Source organism: Terrapene carolina, unplaced genomic scaffold, assembly GCF_002925995.2.
Source record: "Terrapene carolina triunguis isolate 2854851 unplaced genomic scaffold, T_m_triunguis-2.0 Scaffold58, whole genome shotgun sequence".
NCBI classification, from domain to species: Eukaryota; Metazoa; Chordata; order Testudines; family Emydidae; genus Terrapene; species Terrapene triunguis.
Window position 1 is genome coordinate 77861401 of NW_020664409.1, and position 20267 is coordinate 77881667.

Here is a 20267-nt window from a genome sequence, read left to right on the forward strand (position 1 = left end):
TCCTCAGCTCCTCATCTGTAAAGTGAGGTTAACACTCTATCAAAGAAGTTTTAAGAAGATAAATTAACGTTTGTAAAGCACTTAGATACTATAGCGATGAGACCAAGGAAAAGACCGAGCTATAGACCGAGGAAATTAAAAATTCTGTGTAATAATAATAATAATGATAATTAATGGAGATATCCCATCTCCTAGAACTGGAAGGGACCTTGAAAGGTCATCAAGTCCAGCCCCCTGCCTTCACTAGCAGGACCAAGTACTGATTTTGCCCCAGATCCCCAAGTGGCCCCCTCAAGGATTGAACTCACAACCCTGGGTTTAGCAGGCCAATGCTCAAACCACTGAGCTATCCCTCCCCCCCAAACACTGTAGAGCAGTGCTTGAACAGTATGCAGTGAGTAAGGCATGGAGTCACACATTGAACAAGAAGAAAACAAAATATTGACCAGCTGCTCATTAAGTGTGCACTGAATGATTCAAGGGACCTGGGGGGGGGAGGGGGGGAAGGAACACAAAATATAATTAAAGACTGGATACATACAGGTGGATGAATTAAGGATGCACAACCTTCCTTAATTCTGGCATTTCTTAACTTTTGACTTCTTCAATTTACAACCTTAACAACATCCTTTCAAATACAGTTTATGTATAATTTTATATTTAATCTCATTTTATTTATGTGTAACCATGCAGTAGATGCTGTTCAAAAAAGTTTGCCATATACTTACACTGACAAATAGTTTCCCCAGAAACTATATCCACTCATCTAGATATTTCTAATGCACTAACCATCATGGTATTTTGGCAACACAATCAGATAAAGCCAACCATTGGCCTGAAAGAGCCCTTGTCCTAACACACAGCAAGAGCGCATTCTCACATTGCAGTGCATTACAAACAGCTAAGCGGTAGTGCAACTGAAAACAGAGTCTTCTTTAGAGAGAACAAAACAGTCGTACACCAAATAAAAACAAAGTTCATATATTTTACAGAAATTAAAGTTATTGCAAAATACATATTAAAGTATGGCTTTAGACAAAAAGTGGTTACCTACTTTAATGTAACTCTTGTTATTTGAGATGTGCTGCACATGTCCAATCCACTGCAGGCATACGTGTGTGCCTCATGCACAGTTGTCAAGAGAATTTTTTCCCTCAGCAGTACAGGTCAGGATGGTCACGTGCCCTCCACCGATATGCACCACTGCATGCCCGTATAAAAGGGAAGAGCCGCCCTTGATCCTCCTCAGTTCCTTCTTACCAGATAGACTCTAACAGAGTGGAGAAGGACAGTGAGGTTGTGGAACGGACATGTGTCTCATCTCGAAGAGCAACAGTACGGAAAGGCAGGTAACCGTTTTAATTTGAGTGACTGCACATCCATTCCACTGTAGGTTACTCATAAGCAGATTAACGTGGAGGCAGCCTCAGACTCTACCTCAATAGCAACGGTAGAACAACTTGTCTAAAACTGGCATTGTTCTGGACTGACAGAAAACAGCATAATGAGTAGCAAGAGTGTACTGATGACTAACCAGGTTGCTGCTCTGCAAATGCCTCGAACAGGTATTTGCGCTAAGAACACTGTTGAAGCTGCTTGCGCTCTAGTCGAATGAGCCAATGCTCTAAGGGGTGGTATGTTATTAGCTAATTGGAAGCACCAACAAGAGGAAATGCAAGAGGAAATCCCGAGTTGAAACCAGTTTGTCTTTCATCCTGGCTGCAATTGCAGCAAATAACCACACTGAACACCTAAAGGTCTGGTGTGGCCCAAGTAGAAAACCCCTGCTCTCCTCACATCCAATGAATCAAGCTTCTGTTCATCAGGAAAGACACTGGTAAATTCACTGCCTGATTAATGTGGAAAGTTGAAGCCACCTTTGTCAAGAATTCTGGGTGAGGGCAAATGTAAACTTTATCCTTATGGAAAATTGTATAAGGAGGGTCTGAAACCAAGGCTCCCAATTCACCCACTCTCCTTGCTGAGGTTATCGCTACCAAAAACACCACTTTCTTAGAGGGGTGGAGTAGGGAGCAAGCCACGAGAGGTTCAAAGAGGCCCCATTATTTTGTTAGCACAAGATTGAGATCCCATGAGGAAACAGGTTCTTGTATTGGAGGGTATAGTCTGTACAAACCCTTTTAGAAATCTAATAGTTACGGGGTTGGAAAAAAGTTATTTACTACCTACCCACTGGAGGGTGGAATGCCAAAATCACTCCCAAATATACTTTAATGGAACTGTTAGACACCTTGCTGTTTTAGGTGCGATAATCCAAAATGTGGTTAATGGAAGCATGTACTAGAGACACACACTTCTCCGCTGAAACCAGATAGAAAAATGTTTCCATTTGGCCAGATAAGTATGCCTAATTGAAGGCTGTCTGCTATTCAGAAGCACCTCCTGAAATGTTCTTCAAACCAGCCATTCCCAATGGTGCTAGCCAGGAACCAGTCACACTGTCAAGTGGAGGGCCTGTAGGCTGGGATGGAGCAGACAGTCATGGTCCTGAGAAATCTCATCTGAATCTAATGGGAGGGGTAGAGGAAGCCTCACTAATAATGCTAACAGAGTTGAGAACCAGGGTTGAAGCCATGCTGCTGCTATATGTATGCAGCAAGCATGATCCTGCTTGTCCTTGAACAGGACTCTGGATAGTAATGGTATCAGAAGAAAGGCCACATACATCAGGGAATTCATCCATGATAGCAGGAAAGCATCCAAAGATCCAGTGCTGTGACTCCCCTTGAGAGCAGAACTAGTGGCATTTTCCGTTGACCCTTGTTACAAACAGGTCCACTTGGGCAGTTCCCCACAGCTGGAAGATGGATATGGCCACATCCAGATGAAATGACCATTTAAGACCTTCTTAAGCAATTTGCAACTTATTCTGCTTATTACACAGAACTCCCAAGGCAGAACTGCCTTCTGGCACAGTTGGTAAGAATGCGCCCCTCCCTATTTGTTAACAGAGAATATAGAAACTACGTTTATGTGAACACTGACAGATTCCCCCTCCCTCCCTCCCGAACATGTGGGCAGAAGGCTGAGCAGGCTAGATGGGTAGCACATACAGTAGAATCTCAGAGTTACAAACTGACTGGTCAACCACAGACCTCATTTGGAACTGGAAATACGCAATCAGGCAGCAGCAGAGACCAAAAAAAGCAAATACAGTACAGCACCGTGTTAAATGGCTAAAAAATAAAAGGAAAAGGTTTAAAGATGTATTTGACAAGGCAAGGAAACTGTTTCTGTGCTTGTTTTATTTAAATTAAGATGGTTAAAAGCAGCATTTTTCTTCAGCATAGTAAAGTTTCAAATCTGTATTAAGTCAATATTCAATTGTAAACTTTTGAAAGAACAACCATAACGCTTTGTTCAGAGTTACCAACAACCTTCATTCCTGAAGTGTTTGTAACTCTGACACCAACATTTATTTGGGCATATGCTTTCGTGGGTAAAAAACAAAAAGCTTATGCCCAAATAAATGTTAGTCTTTAAGGTGCCACCGGACTCCTCGTTGTTTTTGTGGATACAGACTAACACAGCTACCCCTCTGATACTTGTAACTCTGAGATTCTACTGTAGTTCCTAGATGTTTGTACTAGGTCTCAGATCCTGTGAGGGCAACGTCCCTTGCACTTGTAGGATTCTGATGTGTTCCTCCTCCTCCCCCAACCCACAGACAAGACATATGTGACCAACGTGAGTGATGGCTGCACAGAAACAAAGAGAACTCCTGTACAAACATTCTGAGGACCTGCCCACCAGTTCAGAGAGGACAAAATTACCTCTAGAATGTGAAATAATCTGTCTAGACATTGACAATGGAGGGCATAGACTGAAGCTAGCCAATCCTGAAGCCTCCTGAGGCGCAGTCTGGTGTGTTGTGCCAGAGAGGTACATGCTGCCATCTGCCCCAGAAGTCTGAGGCAAATGTGTGCTGTAGTAATGGGATATGCTTTTAAATTCAATAAAAGGGTTTGGAGCACTTGGAATCTTGAATGGGGCAGAAACACTCTGCTTTGTATAGCACCTGGGAGTGTTCCGATAAACTCTATTCTTCATATAGGTTTTAGAATTGATACATGTCTTAACTGAGTAAGACCCAATGCATTGAAGGTGGACAGAATGATGGCCATGCTGGACAGCACTTGAAAGTGAGACTGGCCCCTCACCAACCAGTCATCCAAATAGAGGAATACACAGATTCCCAGTCTTCTCAGATATTCAGCTACTGACTCCATGCACTTTGTGATAGCTAATGGAACACATTACCAATTCACAGTGCTTCCATCTGGCCTATGAACCTGAGGAACTTGGAGCAGTCTGGACGGATCACTGTATGGAAGAAAGTGTCCTTTAACTCAAGAGCAGCATACCAGTTGCCTTGTTCCAGGGAAGGAATGATGGGAGCTAGGTGTAACCCCACAGAACTTTACTTTCTTCAAGTACTTGTTTAACTTACTTAGACCTAAAAATAGGTCAGACTGCCTTTTGCTTTGGGAATAAGGAAGTAGAGGAATAAAAACCCTTCCCCCTGAGGAACAGAGGAACTTCCTCTATTACTCCTGCTAGAAGGAGAGACTGGACCCTCTGCTGAAGAATGGTCTCATGAAACTGATCCCTGAAGAGGGACTGGGGACAAAAACAAATTCAAGGGATTACCCCAGATCCACTATGCTTACGTTGCACCGATCCAATATGACATGAGTCCAAATATGGAGGAAGTGAGATAGATAACTGGCAAAGGTATGGGTAGGAACAGATTGGTCTGCAAGTACTGGTATGCTGCCCTTGACAAGCCTGTCAAAATGCATGTTTATACTGTGCTGTTGGTCGAGAGGAACCGGCTATTGCATGATGGGGGCAGTGGTCACCTCCAGTAATTCCTGCACCTTTTTCTCAGCAGGTCTTGGGGCCAAGGTATAAAGCTCTTATATCTATGAGCCTATCAAGAGTGGAATAGTTTCGTCTTTGTTGCCGATGTGTAAATTCCAAGGGATTTCAGTGCTACCCTTGAATCTTTTAGGCTGTGCAGTTTATCGTCAGTCTTTTCCAAAAAGAGGGATGGACCCTCAAATGGCAAATCCTGGATGGTCTACTGTACTACAGGAGGGAGACCAGAAGATTACAACCATGATCACCACCTCACAGAAATAGCAGATGCCATGCCAAGCTGCTGAGTCTGCTGCATCCAAACTGTTTTGATGAGCTGTCCTTTACACCAACTTACTCTTCTCTACCATAAGAGTGAACTCTTGCCTGGAATTCTCTTGTAGCCTATCTTTAAACTTCATGATGTGTTCCCATATGGTGAAGTTGTCACAACTTAGGAGAGCTTGCTGATTAGCAATTCTTAGCTGCAGCCCTTCTGTCAAAGTTTATGACCAAACAGGTCCAGCCTCTGATTCTTTACTCTTCGGAGTCGATGAGGGGAGACCCTGCCTCTCCCGCTACTTAGCTGCTGCCACCACCCAAGAGACAAGGGGCAGGTGAAAGTAGAGGTCTTTGAAGCCCTTAGAAGGACATAGTATCACCTCTCTGTCTATTTCAATGTAGGCAGTAAAAGGGGTCTGCCAAAGCATTTTAACTGGTTCCAGAATTGCTTAGTTAATCAGAAGCGCCGCTCAGGAGGGTCCCGCAGAAGCTACATTGTCTACTGGCTTGGGGGATTTCTGGTGGACCTCTTCTGCTTGAATATCTAACTGAGTCCTTTTTAAGCAGTTCTTTGTCAGCCCTGTAATCCTCTGGTGGTGAAAAAAAAAAAAAAAAAATTGCTCACCATTTCTACAAACTCATCTGGAGATGAGGAAGGACACACACCAGGACACTGAGGCAATGGTTGATCTGCCTCTTTCAGTGGAGAAGCTGTCTAAGCAACTGTCAGTTGCATGGTACCAGGTATCTGAGAACCTGGTCTATGGTGCTGATGAACTTGGTGCACCCTCGAGGAAGTCAAGTCAGACAGGTGAGGAGAGGTTCTAGCAAGGGGAGGGACACCCCATAGTGTCCAGAATGGCCACAGACATGGTGGTGGGCCCCATTTCTGAATCTGCCACCTCCATAAGGAGACACTTCAGTTTTGCTGCTCTGTCTTTGAGTGAGCCTTAAACCCTCTGCAAATGTGATACTGGTCACTAATGTGGGACACCCCCAGACAGAAAATTCAGGCAGCTGAGATGTGGGTCACTGACTGGCATCAGTCTGGCATATAACCAGCAGGACTTGGACCCCAGAGAGCGAGGCTTGGCTCTAATATCAAAAATAAAATTGGGTAAAACCTCTCTCTAACTACTAAGTGAGAAACATACCATAGACAAAGAGTGAAGGAAATGAACTTGCGATAGCAAGTTTGGAAGCACTTCAACAACCATCACTGGCAGTCAGTAGGAACCGAGTGCACTCAGGGGCAGCTCTGCCCTCTTATACCAGCAGGTAGTGGTGCACAGTGGTGGAGGGCACTCAAGCTGCCCTGACAGGTACTGCTGAGGGAAAAAGTTCTCTGACAATCGTGCCAAAGGCACGCACACACCTACTATGGCATAGATATGTGCAATTACTCTAAGAAGAATTATTGTTCAAAGTCATACTCTGATTAGCTAGTTTGGCCTTTCTGGTGATTTGAGAGTAATGTACCAACTACTGATGAATGCAACGCTGGTACCGCTCATCACTGACAAATTAATTAAATGCACATAACTGGAAGTCACTCAAACATGGTTTATCTTCTAGTCGCTCATCTCTCAGAGCTTCCTTGTCTAAGACAATTTTGATCAAAAAAAAGCGTACACCTAGGAACAAGTTTAACGTCACATATCTGAGTCATCCCATTGACTTGAAACAGACTATTCGCATGAGTGAAGTTCAGCATGTGCCTCAATCTTTTCAGGATTGAGTAACTCTAACAATCTACTTAAGCTTCCTTTAACTTCCACTGCCATACTGTCTACTGCAGGGGTCTCCAAACTACAGCCCGCAGGCCGGATCCAGCCTGGGCCTTCCATTTGTCCGGCCCTCCAAACAACAGGGGAGGAGAAGCGAACAGCTGAGTAGGCACCCGGAGCAGGCAGGGGGAGGGGCTGCCGGAGGCAGCTCACATGGGGCGGCAGCACAGCTAAGCTGTGAAGAGGGGTGAGTGCCTCTGGGAGCCAGTGTCCCCCCCAAAAGGGGAGCGTCGTTGCTGCAGCCAAGCAGGTATAGGGAGAAGCAAACAGGCAGGCTGCAGCTGTGTAGGCACGCCAAGCAGGCAGGGGGAGGGGCTGCCGGCAGCAGCTCACGGGGGTGGGGGGGAAGTTCAGCTGAGCTGTGCGGAGGGGTGAGTGCCCCCAGGAGCCAGTGTCCCCCCAAAAGGGGAGCCAACTTAGGAGAGAGTTGCTGCTGCAGCCGAGCAGGCACGGACCCCTGCCTTAGAGTAAAAATACAAGCCAGATGCTTAATTACATCTCCAATAAATGGAGTAAAGAAGATGGAAATTAACAATTTCATAATGGTTAAATTTTAACTACAGCACTAATAGAACCAAACAGTATTTGTATGATACAAATGAGTTTTTAGAAATAAAATAAAAAAATGTAAAATGATTTTTAATGTATTGACAAATATTGTGTGATTTCACAGTACCTGAATCGATTAATTTTTATACCTGATTTAGAATTTAATGCAACACTGACACAGTAGAGTAGTGTTGTTTTTTTAAAAGATTTTGCATATACAGTGGAACCCCGCAATAACGCGCCCCGCGAGAATGTGAATTCAGTTATAACGCGGGGCGAGTCTGGCCCCGGCGGGTGCGGGGCGAGTCCAGCGGGCGCAAGGCATTTGGGATCCATGCCCTGGTGGCTGCAGCAGGAGTGACTCTCGCTGCAGCCCCAACGCGCCCCTGGGGTTCTCACCTCTGTCCCTGGCAGGGCCGGCTCCAGCCCGCAGCCCGCGTCCTTCCGTCCCCGCCGACTGACAACTTTCAAATAACTTGCAGGCGGGACTGGCGCGGAGCCCTCCCGGCAGGCGGCGCAGCAGGAGAGGCCGAGTGGCGAGCACCCCGGCCAGGGCCGCCCAGAGGGGGGGGCAAGTGGGGCAATTTGCCCCGGGCCTCGCAGGGGCCCCGCGAGCCCAGGCCCGGCAGCGGTCCGGGTCTTCGGCAGCGGGGGGCCCGCCGAAGACGCGGAGCGACTGAAGGGCCCCCCGCCGCTGAAGACCCGGACCGCCGTCTGGTGAGTACAAGCGCCGCAGCTCCCCCGTTTTGCCCCAGGCCCCCTGAATCCTCTGGGCGGCCGTGGCCTCGGCTGAAGGAAGCCCTGGCCACCCCCCTTCTCTCTCTCCCCCCCACTAGCCAGGGCGCACACTCTGCTGCCCGGGGCATGTCTGCAGCGCAGGGAGTCCTGCTCCTCCTGCCTTGGACAAAACTTCCTTAATGGTTGTAAGTTGAAACCCCACTATAACGCGACCCCGCATTTACCGCGACTGAATTTTTTGGACCCCAATTATCGCATTATAGAGGGGTTCCACTGTATTTAATTTCTTTCACGGTCGCTTCGGCCCGCGAAGCCCCTTCAAAAGTCTAATATGGCCCTTGTCTCAAAGTTTGGAGACCTCTGGTCTACTGTATTGAAAAATGGAGGCCCCTAGCCCTGCTCCCTTTAGAATTCTAACTTCTTCTCTCTGAACATTTTTTTTTTTTTTAAAGCATAGCAAAATTGGGGATTGAAAGGAAAACACACTACCATTAAATGATCAAAACTGTCTACTATATTTTTTACATACTTCAGTAGCACTAAAACATGTCAAAGATATGCATTTCTTTACTGTTGATGCACTGCTCTGGTGGTTGGCAGCACAAACCAAGGCATGAATCAATAGCCAAATAGAGCTAAATAAAGCATAAACTGCAATGAAGTCAAAGAAGCTTTGCCAAAAGAGAATATGGCCTATAGAATATAGCTTGCTGCAGTTTACTGCTTAGTTATCCATACATCTTCTCTATCATAATGGCACTACTTTCAGGCCTAGTAAGCCCCCAGCAATGTTTGTCACCTAACGAAAAAAAACCTAATCAGGGCTTTGAAAATGTACTGCAGTATTATTGCATGACCTTCCTTGCAAGGCTTTAGAAAACAAAAGATATGGCTTAAAAAGTACACTAGTCATACTGCAGGTAGTGAAAACAAAAAACAGGTATTGTGGAAATCATGATTTGAACATGTTCTTGTCCTAGTTTTTTTAATCAAATAATATTAATACCTTGAATCGGCAATACAGGATAAACTTATTTGCAGCAGTATAGCTGTTTTCTATGATCTGGCTAAACAAGTGCTGAAAACAAGAGTTTTTGTTTTTCCTTCCTTAGTCAGGCAAGGTGCAGACTGTCCCAGTGAAGATATTTTGCATTCTTGCAAGGCAGGGTGCATCCTTCTCTTTATTTCTCTTTGAGTTTTCCATAGCTGAAAACCAATTAGTTAATCTATGATCTACTTTATCCTGGAATGGTCACTTAATTGTTAATAGTGAAAAAACTCTGTATTCCTCCATCGAGACTAGGAGGCTTTCTTGTACTCTTACTCTGGTTGGATGTCTGCAATGGTGTCAGATCACAGAAGAGGTAGAAAGGTTCATTTTTCTGTGACTCACTGCCACCAGTGCAGATAAGAGTTGTGACTAGAAGTCCACCACACAAGAAAATGTAAACCTGGGCAGCAAAAGGGAGAACAAGCGAAGGTGGCGAGAAGAACAACCAGTCAGGTAGGAATTCTGAGAAAGCTTCTTGGCACCCAGTAACCAAATGCAGTATCAGTTCAGGTGTGGACATTTAAGTCCACAGAGTTTTGGAAAATGGGGGAAGAATCACCAGGAGGTAGCTTTGCACTGTTCCTCTCTACTATGCATCCTAGGCTAGGAGAATGGATGGTTGAATGGGGAATCTTACACATTCCCAAGCACACCAGCACTTTGGCTTTGTAGGCTGTGGATAACATTCAGGACACATTTGGTTAGAGATAATCTGAAAATGTGGCAGCTCCATTTATGACCTTCAAATTGAATGAACAGGGCTTCTGACTTCCTGTGGAGACATGATTTAGGCTTCTCCTAATATTTAAAAAAAAAAAAAAAAAAAAAAAATAACTTACTTTTTAATTTATAAAGAGAAAAAAAAAAAAAAGCTATATCCTTATGAGGAGGGAGGGAAGGGGGGGGGAGGGAAAGACCACTTTTGGTAGGAAGCTGAGATATGTGCAAAGTACTCCCTGGAGAAAAGTAATAAATAAGCTGTGTATTCCTAGCAACAAGATAAAGAATGAGTACTGATTTAGACCTCCTAGGGTGGGGTATTTGGTGAAGGACATGATGATTCCTTTGTGGAAAAGAAATCTTCCTTGAGGATACGTTATGAATTGGGCACGATTAAAGAATTTAGCTTCCAGACTCAGATCTCTCAGCTGAACTTGTTTGCAAATCAGCAAGTCTACTGTGAAATTGTTGGCTCTGGAAACATGAAGAGCAGATGGGGAAAGGGAGGATACTTCTGCACAACTGACCAAAAGAACCAGTTTCCTGTTGGGCTTTACTCTTCAATCCCCTTGCCAATTGGGCTAGGCCACTACAGGCATACCGTCCGTTCAAAGTCAGATGTCCCTGTGGTGCTATATGTTTGGAAGACTGGACAAGCAGCATTAGTATGCTTACCTAGAGGATGCTGATGAAGCAAAGGGCCTAGGTCATTCTGGTGCCTAAGTGGATTTCCAAACAGCCTGCTGGTTTCTGTTATAACATGCCATCGGTCCAATTATAATCGAGAAGACACTTCTACCATGTCTGGCTGTTCAGTGATACATTTATCACTGATTGAGAGGGCCTGTAAGAAGAGATCTTACTGACAGGAAGAGTTGCAGAATTTGAAGTCTGGACAGTGTACAGCACCAAATCCTCAAGTCTGAAAAGGCGACTTGAAGCTCTGGGGGACTGGTGTAGTTGAGGACCGAAACTATCTGGTTTGAATGGATCAGTTTATTCCACCCTCTTTATCAAGGGAAAAACATTTTTCTACTTTGATGTCTTATCACAGTCTCCAGAAAAAGATTTATTGCAAAAGGATCAGTGAGCATTCTTCCTCACTCCCATTCCTGTTCACCACTCTGCTAATTAACTAGAATATACTGAAAGTTCTGTGTCCTTCTGTTCCTTTACAGAAAGGGAACTGGATGAGCAAAGTGTCTAGGTAGGGCCCCATCAACATCTCCCATTTTTGAAGGGCTACTACTGTCATCATCATGATTGTGGTTAAGGTTCTGCAGACTGATGAGTGTCTAAAGGGGAGGGAGGGAATAAAAAAAAAAATACTACTGGTATACCATACTTTAGGTAACACTGGTGCTGTAATAATAGAAACATGACAGTAAACTTCCCTTAAGTTGATAGGCACTATAAAATCCCTATGTTCAGTAACCCATGTTCACCTGGTACAGAGTTTCCAGCCCGAACCTCTAGTCTTTAATAAAATGATCTATTTGAGGTTCACAACCATTATAATTCACCTTGAAAGCTTTCTCTCCAAAAATTAAATAGGGTAAAGGTGGCTCCTAGGAACCACTCGTATGGAAACAGGAACATGGCTGTGCTGATGTCTTGGAGCTTTGGCAGTTAAGGAAGTTTTCCATGTTTTGGAAAAAAAAGTGTCAAATTCTGTAAAGTACCTTTTCTTCAAAACTAGAAGGCATCACTGACTTGAAATAATTTTTGCCCAGATTCCATCAAAACAGACAATCTACTCTCAATTAAATCATCTGATTAAGTGGTCGACTGCTAAAATTGATACTTATTCAAAAAAAAATTCCCCAAAACTTGAGGTGTCACTGATGACTTGTGAAAAGGACAAAATGAGAGAATTCCACAGAAACAGCCTTGAGGGTATAGTCTAGTTCCTCCACAAAAATATGTGGGACTACTGAAGGACAGGGCGATGAACTTTAGCTTAAAAGAAAAGCTCCATCCCCCATGTGCCAGAAAATCCAGTGGACTACAAATGAGATGGCCATAACATTGTTTGGCAGCTTTAGAAAGTCCAGAGCTATGACAATTAACATATTAAAAAGCCAGTAGGTGTTTTATAGAATATTTTCTAGATTATTTGGATAAAATGAAGTGTATGTCTAGGAAGAACCGCTTAGAAAATATACAGGAACAATCAGCTATGATAAGCAGAGCTGCAGCAAACTCATAATTCCTGATCATAGATTATCAGGGTTGGAAGGGACCTCAGGAGATCATCTAGTCCAATCCCCTGCTCAAAGCAGGACCAATCCCCAATTAAATCATCCAACCAATTTTTGCCCCATATCCCTAAGTGGCCCCCTCAAGGATTGAACTCACAACCCTGGGTTTAGCAGGCCAATGCTCAAACCACTGAGCTATCCCTCCCTCCCTGATGGATTTTCAGTTTTCCTTTTGAAAATTTTCTTCACCCTTCAATTTTCTTTTTTGAAGACATGTTTTGTAAGGTTTGAAACCTTTTTCTGCAGCCGCATTAGGACAGTGGCAGCCATGAGCCAAGAAGCAGAAAGTCTCATTCTCACATTCCATCTAAATTACATTAAAACAATTAAATATCAGGCTGTTAAGAAGGCGCTCCTCTTCCAATAGTACCCACCATCACCAGATAAAGAAACAAATCTTAAGATATTTAAAGAAAACTTTGTTTGATAGCATTCTGTCAGGCAAGGAACCACTTATCAAAGTTGTGAATGTGGAATCTATAGTTCTTTATTGTTTTATTTGTATGGTCCCTACTTCTCTATTGTTTATCTGTATGGTTTCTGTCTGGTTCTTTGATTGTTTCTGTCTGTTGCATAACTAATTTTGCAAGATTTATATCAACTAAGGTGGTGGGGTATGATTGGATAAAGAATTGTTTCGTAATGGGCTAGGATTGGTTAAAAATACTGTTTTGTAGTACTTTAGTTTAAAATTATTGGCTAACGTATAGCTAAGCAGGACTCAAGTTTAACTACATAAACTGGGGTCCAAAAGGAAGTTCTTTGGAACCAACTCCAGGACACAACCCGAGATCAGAGCTGCCAGACCTCAACACCCTGCCAACTACATCATGCAGAAGCTGGAGTCCCCAGATCACCTGATCCTGACTGTCCACTAGGAAAAGTTCATCTGCCTTATCGGGAGTGGTGAGCATTATATGCTTAGCGTCTGCATTCTGTTTTGGTAACTGTTAATAAATAGAAGCTAAGGATATTACTGTGTAAGTCTCTTTCACTGGTAAAAGGCCCCACAAGCCCACAGAATACTATACCTTGAGCCCTAAGAACCGGGTAAGGATGGCCCTGAGCCTTCGGAACAGGGTAATGCTAGGTGCCTTTTTCCCGGAGCCCTAGGAAATGGGGGGAAGAAAAAGAGGGTGCCTAAATTAACTAGGTTACACCTTGAGCCCACGGAAGGGTAAAGGTGGGGTGCCCTAGAGTTTACAGGTAACACTTTAGGGATACACCGGCCTCCAGAGAGAGGATGTTGTAGAACATGAAGAAGCACCTGCGTACACTTATTAGAATTCCTGTTAGCCACGTTACACATGTTCTAGCCAAAAGCATGCTTCAAACACAATTTTTACATCAGGAGATTTCCAGCATAAGGTAATAGCCAAGAGTTGAGTGAACCTGTAAGAATTTGTACTGATATTCATTCTTCCGAAAAAAATCCTTTTATAGCTATTTTTAATTTGTAGAGGGCAGTGTGCAGTGTTTTAGTTACTTATCTAACAAGAGAGTAATAGTCCTGCAGCAGGATTCCTTTGAGAGGAATCCTTAGCTTATATATTAGAGGGAAGGTCACTGTAAACCAGGGATAGGCAACCTATGGCACGCATGCCAAAGGCAGCGCACGAGCTGATTTTCAGTGGCACTCACACTGTCCGGGTCCTGGCCACCGGTCCGGGGGGCTCTGCATTTTAATTTAATTTTAAATGAAGCTTCTTAAACATTTTAAAAACCTTATTTACTTTACATACAACACTAGTTTAGTTTATATATATATATATATATATATCATAGACTTATAGAACGAGACCTTCTAAAAACGTTAAAATGTATTACTGGCATGCAAAACCTTAAATTAGAGTGAATACATGAAGACTCGGCACAGCACTTCTGAAAGGTTGCCGACCCCTGCTATAAACTTTCCCATTCTTTGAAAAGGGCTGAAGGAATGGAAGCATTTTAGCGTTTTCTGAGTCCAAGAACAAACCTTTTAGTTGAAGGTGGGGTTTGTGACTTCCTTTGAAGTATATTGCACCTTCTGGGAAAGTCAAGTAAAGGGATTAGAGTCAAAGTTCCACCTTGGTTGCTGGGAAAGCTTCATTCAGCTATGAAATCACACCAGGCCTCTCCTATCTCACATCCACCTAATGCTGCAAAGGATCGAGGTGGGATTTTTGCCCTTCCAATACCTCAGCTAAGGAACGTGTGGGCTCAGTGGCTTCTCTTAAGGAGCAGTCTGTGATAGTACAGACACTGGGCTCAGTGGGAAACTAAGGAGGTTCCTCTGAACAGCAGCCTGAGTGTAAATGCCACAAACGAGCCCGTAATCAAGGCCTGTAACATACTACTTATACACAATGCATTTATGGTTCTCTTTGGAAGTCTTCTACTTCTTTCTTTTAGTTTCTGGAGCCAAAAAATGAAAGAGTGGTGCTTGACTAAAAGAAAAATATATATATATATATATATATATATGCAGAGTGCTATTGAAGCACCATTTTGAAAGTAAAAACTATGACATGGTGCACAAGAACTGCCAAAAATACAAGTTACTGAGGAAAGAAAGACTGACCCCTCCAGACACACAGAAACTCTTCATTTAGATTAGCTGCTACCTCTCTGACAAGAAAAAAAGTGTGTGTGTAATGGTGGTAGGTGGTCACAGAAATTAGAATTTAGAAGTGATCAGATGAAAAAATAAAAATCAATAGACTAACATGTTACCACAGAATCCATATATGTACTACATCGCTACAGAAAATTAATGAAAATACATCTGCTCAAAAAAAAATGTTCAGAAGTTAACTGTTTTCACTGAAAACTTTATAGATCACCAGAATTTAGCTACATTTTAATAATGTTGCCAATCTTCCCCTTCTGATAAGGAAAGTACTGAGGGTAATGGCTATATGGGATCATAATTGTATTCTTTTTAGCAATGGTCTTTAGTTTGGAAGATCCTAGGTTGGGTCATTTATCTGTATTTGATAAGTGATTAGTACTTATATGGCTATTGATTTTTCCCATTTTTATATTTTTAGTTTATTGTATGACATAGACTAATGGAAATCTACAAATGAAACAAGAGATAGCCATATCTCTTGTGTTTTTCTTGAAAAAGTCCTCACTCAAGATTAATAATTAAAAAACAACAACAAAAAAACACAACACACACACACACACACATCATGGAAGACTGAGTATCAAGAAGGCAAATCGCATATAAATCTAATGAGTCAAAGAAAAAGAAAAAAGTCACCTTCTGCCTGCCACTAATTAGATGTACTGAAAAATTTGTATTCTACTAGGTATGTATGTAGCCTCTTAGTACAGAAAATAAAAACATGTATCACAAGTCACTGAAAAACGAAACTTAAAGTGTCTGGTTACCTTCTTGGTGGAAGTTTATCTCCATGTGCAAGTCAGTTGTACTTAGCAATACAACATACACCACCATTCTTATCTTGAAGTTGTGCACGTGCATTGATTCATCCACAGTTACACATCTTCCATCAGCTAATGCAGAAGTGACACTGGAAACTTACAGCTGGAATAAATGCAGAGGGAAAGGAAAATTGAAATTAGCTCCCTTATGAGTAAACAACCATAAACATGAACATTAGAACTGGTCCTCTGAAGAACTTTTATTAACTGTAAGCAAGAATCAGTTTGAATCTTGGCTCCTCTTACAGATTAGGAGTCAGACCAAACACTTTGGAATTTAAGTGCTTGTGTGTCTATGCTCCTGTTTTAATTATTAAAAATTCTTCTCCAAAATCTGGTGACTTGTCAACAGCATACTGCATTATAATTCAGGGTGCAAGTTAGAGAATGATTTCTGGACCTTTGACCAGGGCCAGAGTAAATTAACAACATATCAGAGACATTGCACTTGGGCATAAGAGGATATGGGTGCAAAAAAAAGTAGTTGCTGTGCTTGAAAGCTCACAGCCCTTTGTCACTAGCCTCAAAGCAGGATTTTTAGTATTAAGAAAGGATTCAGATGTCCTGCCCACAAAAGCATTGTGGTGGGCACCACAACAGAGTAAAAGGGGGGTTGGGGAGTGGATCATAAGATGTATGGTAGAGCAACCTACTTACTGGACAAATAAGATAGGAAGCAGTCATAACATTTTGTTAACTCAGAGGGTAAGACGGACATACTTCATAAAGGTACACATTTACATCTGTCAAATACCTTCCCTCTTCCTGATCCACTGCTGTCGTCACTAAATAGAAATTTAAGAATTCTGATGACTCTTGCATACAAGTTCTGCCATTTTGCATATAAGAGAGTTATTTTTCAGTTCACACTTTTAGAATTGTGTGGGGGGAGGGATAGCTCAGTGGTTTGAGCATTGGCCTGCTGAACCCAGGGTTATGAGTTCAATCCTTGAGGGGGCCTCTTAGGGATCTGGGGCAAAAATCAGTACTTGGTCCTGCTAGTGAAGGCAGGGGGCTGGACTGGATGACCTCTCAAGGTCCCTTCCAGTTCTAGGAGATAGGATATCTCCATTAATTTAATTTAATTAATGATCAAACCTATCCTCATTTCTGCAAAGCTAAAAATGACTGGAAATGCACAGAGCTTGAGCCAGGCACTAGACTTCAAATCATTTAAAAGCGACAACTACTTTTTACCTTAATATTTATATTTTGTTCAAAAATAAAAGGGTTTGATAAAACATTAGAAATGTTTGCCAGATTTTTCTAATTTCAAGACTAATGTATTTTTTTTTAAAATGGTAAGCCTTTTTCTGTAGAACTGTAGTCCCAAAGAGCAGCAGCATTACTGCCTGTGCAAGAGAAAGTGAAACTGACCAGTTTATTTTCATTTTCCAATCTGAATAAAATGCAAAACAGCACTAATTTTCAGGGAATATTGAAAACAAAATGCCTACATGTTTTCCTGATTTTTAACTGTATTTACACTTTCAAACAGTTTCACAGCTCAACAGGAGTAAAATTTAGCAAAATAGTTCAGTCACATAAGGCCATCACCATTTCTGTAGATGCAAATGAATTTTGCCAGTTAGTGCAATTTCCATTTTATATTTTACTCCCATTTGGATCCCTCCGATTAGATCCACAAGTCAGTTGATAGACAGATCTCTTGAAAAAAGTGAATTAAAAAAAACCCACTTCATTCTCAATCATAATACTAAACTGAAAACCTTCCTTTGCAGTGGACAAAGTGAAAAGTAGCTCAACATATGCTGAAATCCAGCGTTTCCACTGGCAATAAAGTTTTAGAAGCTTTATTTGGAGGTGGGTGGGACAAAAGAAAAATATCCAGGGAAATAAAATAAGAAAATCTAAGGTTCTGATTAGATATATCTGCAGCATTCAGCCCTGCAATTCCCCACTCCTCAAATACACTTTGCCCTTTCCATGATTTTGACCTTGGTGATGATTAGCCTCACATTTTGAGTAAAAGCTGATATAAAACACTAATCAAAACCAATGCCCGCTAAAACATTAATAGAAATGAAAGCTGTTGTGCCCACCATGTGGAAATAGTCATATTGTATTAAGAATCCTCAAGAATACCAATGCCAATCTCCTCCCCTGCTTGTTTGCTCCATGCAGATACTAGCATTCTACATCTGGCTTCTTAAAACATAAGCGAAAGACATAGGAGGCTCCCTCAAGCAGAACTGCCCCTTATGTTCTTATTTATGGGTGGAGCCCCAGGGGATCCCACCTTCAGACCTGCACTGGTTCAGGTCCCTCAGTCATTTGTTTGGGTCTCAGAATTCCTACCTGGATATTAAGTATCAGGGGGTAGCCGTGTTAGTCTGTATCTACAAAAACAACAAGGAGTCTGGTGGCACCTTAAAGACTAACAGATTTATTTGGGCATAAGCTTTCGTGGGTAAAAACCTCACTTCTTCGGGTTGTTTGTGTTTCCAGCTCAATTTTCTACCCCAACCACACCCTCACCCACTAATTTTAAGGCTCTATGGCTATGTCCACACCAGACTTCTTTTGGGAAAAATCTCCCACTCCTACATTACCACCAGTGCAAACCCACTGGTAAAAATGCTAGTGTTGACAAGGCACCAAGGGGCATTAGCCACGTAACCACACTCCAAACAGGTCTACACGTTAAACATGCCAGCAGCAGCGCCTGGAGGCTTGTCTACACTAGCACTGCCCCCATTACACCACCGTGCCAGTGGTGGATGATAGGTCTTAAGTAGATGTAATCCAGTCTCTTGTGGTGGGGGCATTAGTCTCTCTCCTCGTCTCCACCCGGGGTTACTTTTAAGGTTCAATTCAAGAGGCGTGTTAGTCGCTGCTCCAGACCCATTTCTAGGTGGGGGTGCTACAGGCTCCCCAGAAGAATCGGGGTCTCTCTCTCTCTCCGCCTGGGGATTAAGGGCAAATCGGGGCTGGTAACGTCTCCCCACCCGCTGGCCATTCCCAGGCCCCCTCGCCCTATGGGGAGCCTCGCCCCCCGCTAGCAGACCCTGACCCACCCCGTGCGGGGCCACAGCGCCCCCAGCTCGGCCCTGGCAGAGCTCCCGGCTGTGTGCGGCGAGGGAGGGGGACGCGCCCCCCTTGGCGCCGCAGCCCGGGCTCCCCCCGCTGGCGGCCCGGCCGGGAGCTGACGGGAGACAATGGACACGATGACTTCACCCGCCAGTAATGTGAGGAGCCGCCGCCGCCTCCGGCTGCCAGGACGCTGCTCCGCTGCCAGCGCCCGGGGGCAGCGGGATCCCGGCCGGGCCCTGGGGACGCGCTACCTGCCCAGCCTCTCACTCACCGACCCCGGCCCGAGGGGCCCTGCCCAGAGGCGGTTCCGCCCGTGCCTCTCCGGCGCTTCGGGCGGCTCCCTGCCGGGCACGCCGCGGAGGCCGCGTCAGGGCAGCTCCCCGCGCAGCAGGGGCCCCTGCAGCCGCGCCAGGCCGGCCCCCGTACCTTTAACTCAGCAGCCGCCGCGACCCCGCTGCGCCCGGCCCCGCGCAGGCAGCGTCTGTGTGTGAGGCGGGAGGGGCAGGAGGCGGCGCTGCCGGGACCGGGGCGGGCCGAGCTGGGCTGCGCCGGGCCGGGCTGGTTGGTTTCCGAGCCCCCACCCCCACGCGCGGAGCTCACCTCACACGCGGCGGGGCCCTGTGTCCCGAGGCCGCTGGTCCTGCCGCCTGCCTGCGGGCGGGGTAACGTGAGCTGCTGGGGCTGGCTGTTTTCATGCCGACCAGCCCCCCACCCCCGCCACACACACATTAACAGCTTCACTGACTTCCCAGCTTGGTGACTTGTTGCCTGCCACCCCTCACAGCACAGGCCTCTTGCCAACCCCAGGCATTCAAAAGCCAGGAGCCCCTCTTCCCTCCATCACACTTACCATTGGGTTCAAATCATGAGCTGCTAGAAAATAAGCAGTTTGGGGGTCCTTGTATTTGCCCGCTGGGTCTTGGGATCCTACTTTGTCTTCTCAAGTTCCCCCCCCCCGCAATGAATAGGGCTAAAAACACTCTAATTTGTTAAAAACAAACGCTCACAACTCCAAGAGCTGGGGCTTTAAAGGAAAACACCAAATATCCTGAGATCCATGATAAAAATCACAAGAGTTGGCAGTGCTCCCTGTCTTAAAGAAGGAAAAGCCTGTGCATGCATCCATCTAGCACCACTCCCAGGCCGCCCCCACTTAGCACTCCACTCAGCTTTTGGAACCAGAAGACTGTCTTGTCCTGACTTGTCACCAGGTAGTAGCTTGTGGCTGTTTTGAGGCGGCCTGGTGACACAGCATTATTTCTCAATACCATAACACATACCATGGTCCCACTAGACAAACTCCAAACAAGAAAGTGCTAACCCATTTAGGAGATTACAGCTCCCAGCATGTGATGCTCCATCTCCAGCCAAGCAGCCTGGAGCTGCTTTGTAGAACTCCATAGGCTGCATTTTGGCCACCCCGGCTGTAACTGAAAGGGAGCAGTTTAATTTATTTGCAAGAGGATTTAGGGCAATGTTATTGTTAATTTATCCAAGCATGAAACTGAC

The 20267-nt window shown here is 44.3% G+C and overlaps 1 protein-coding gene and 1 pseudogene across 3 annotated transcripts in view; both read right to left on the bottom strand.

Moving 5' to 3' along the window:
* RNF19A (ring finger protein 19A, RBR E3 ubiquitin protein ligase) overlaps positions 1-15735 on the bottom strand; it is a 95729-nt gene extending 79994 nt beyond the window's left edge. The window contains exons 1-2 of one of the 3 annotated variants that reach the window (XM_026663430.2): positions 15651-15735; positions 1055-1270 (exon numbers count right to left, since the gene is read on the bottom strand). The gene's annotated coding sequence lies outside the window, so the exon portion shown is untranslated. The remainder of the gene's footprint in view (positions 1-1054; positions 1271-15650) is intronic. The other 2 variants (XM_026663419.2, XM_026663425.2) reach the window with 2 other exon arrangements.
* The window catches only part of LOC112118807, a 29241-nt pseudogene extending 9930 nt beyond the window's left edge, over positions 1-19311 (bottom strand).
* Positions 19312-20267: the final 956 nt, after the last annotated feature.